Source organism: Crocuta crocuta, unplaced genomic scaffold, assembly GCF_008692635.1.
Source record: "Crocuta crocuta isolate KB4526 unplaced genomic scaffold, BGI_CrCroc_1.0 scaffold301, whole genome shotgun sequence".
Lineage (NCBI taxonomy): Eukaryota > Metazoa > Chordata > Mammalia > Carnivora > Hyaenidae > Crocuta > Crocuta crocuta.
Window position 1 is genome coordinate 419,203 of NW_027527544.1, and position 2,134 is coordinate 421,336.

The 2,134-nt window shown below is 40.8% G+C and overlaps 1 pseudogene; it reads right to left on the reverse strand.

The window, feature by feature from the left end:
* Nucleotides 1–658: 658 nt before the first annotated feature.
* On the reverse strand, nucleotides 659–2,103 carry LOC144232398 (protein FAM47E pseudogene; annotated as a pseudogene).
* Between the last annotated feature and the right edge of the window lie 31 nt (nucleotides 2,104–2,134).

Sequence of the window (2,134 nt, forward strand, 5' to 3'; positions counted from 1 at the left end):
CTCATTTGGGACGTATGATAAAACAGCATAACTAAAGTTTTATCTATAATTTTGATGAATAGTTTTAAATTGTTTTTTTAACATTTATTTATTTTTTGACAGACAGAGAGAGAGAGAAAGAACACAAGCAGAAGAGGGGCAGAGAGAGATGGAGACACAGAATCCAAAGCAGGCCCTAGGCTCTGATCTGTCAGCGCAAAGCCTGTCGCAGGGCTTGAACTCATGAACCGCAACATAATGACCTCAGCTAAAGTCAGACACTTTAACTGATTGAGCCACCCAGGCACCCCTTCATGAATAGTTTTCAGTCTAGTTTGGGGGCTTGATACAATCCTGACAGGTGAAGTAACAATTTTATTATTAAATGAAGCTAACATTATTTTGGCTGTGACTTTTACATTTTGCTTAACAAAATAATTGTCGTAATTATTTCCTTACAATTTTAATATAAACAAAACTATACAAGTCTTTTATTTGGCACATTTATTTTGAGACTCCTTTCATATTGTGGACATAACTAGGTTATTTTGTTAAGTAGTCCTTTTATGGTTTTATTTTTACCAATAATTGATATAATGATCTAATATTCACCATGCTATAAAAAGAGTATATATCAATATTGATTTTATAGTTAATAAAATATTGATGCCAAGCAGAAGGTCATTGAGGAATCTTTATAGACATTAAGTGATAAATTGACACACGTTGTGGAATCAAAATTGTACATGCACAGTGGAACACTCATCATGAATTCTACTTGATGTTAAAATAAAAGAGAAATCACCAAGTAAGTAGTAAATAGAAAAATGTTTAAACATCTTCCTGTGGGTCTTCTTCTATATTTGGGTGCATTTTCATTACTCGGTGTATAGGAGTCTTAACAGAATCATAGCTCCATCCCTTCCTGGTAAACAACCTTTCAAGAAAGCCTGGCATCCTGTAGCCCTTGAGTTGAATGAAATCTTTAAAGGCAATTGTTCCATAAAGATCTTCAATAATATCCTTTTCAGGAACATTCAAACTCCCATCTTGAGCTTCAAGTAAGACCTTGGGGTCAATCAAAGGTTCATCATTTATTAGCTTTTTCCACAACTTGGGCTTCAGGTACCATGCTCCATACCTTATTTTCACCCAGTTGGGTTTATAAGGGTTCTGCGGTGGCTGGAGTTTCTTCTCCCAGTCTTTCCCCTGTACGGAGAATCTTATGCCCTCCATCTCACCTAGCCCCTTCCTGTTCTTTAGATCCATAGGAACCTGGTTTAATTTCTTCAGGCAGACCATTTCACGGGATAGTTTGCACTCATAGCCAATGTCAAACAGTTTCATGATGAACTCTTCATCAATGCCCATGTCTCCGAAAGTAGCAACCCACTTGCAGAATTTACGAACTCCTCTTGGTATTTGTCTATGAATAGGAGGAATTTCGAGCAAATCGTTTGTGCTTGACCTCTTTTCTTCAAGAGGCACTTTGTCTGGATATGACCCAGGAGTCTTCTTGGGAAATTCAACTTTGGCAGGACGTTTCTTACTAAGCTTTGTGGGAGACTTCTTTTTTTTCTCCGTGTTCTCACAAGAAGCCCAAGTGGCCTCCAGTTTCCTGTCAGGATCCAGCACTTTCAGAACCTTTAGTAAGAGGTCTGCAGGTAGATTTTTCTCTAGACTTGGATAGAAAGCCAAGGGATGCTCAGTCAGGTGGGCTTCAGTGTCCTCCATGAATGCCTTCCTTGCTAGCTGGGCTGGTGAGAGTGTAGAAAATGGGTCTGCTTCCTTGGTCAGCTTTTTATGACTCTGTGTTGGGGCAGGCTGGGGAACTCTGTGAGCAATGATGGGGAGAAAGCCCTCCTTAGGGCTGCGAGTAATCAGATCTTCACAAGGTGGACACCCCCTCCTGAAGTCGTCCAGCCCCTCTTTCACAAATATCCACCTCCGGCTGTCCAAGGAGGTGGGAAACTTCAAAACGTTGTTCTTGTGCTTTGCAAAACACTTGGAAGGTAATTTGTCTTTGTACCAGGGCTTGCAGGTCATGCCCAGGGGCATTGGTTCCAGTGGCCCTGGGGCTAACAGCCACTTCTTGTTCTCCATGGTACCTCTAGCCCCTGGGCGACCACCAGCTTCAGTGATTTGTTTTCCGGTT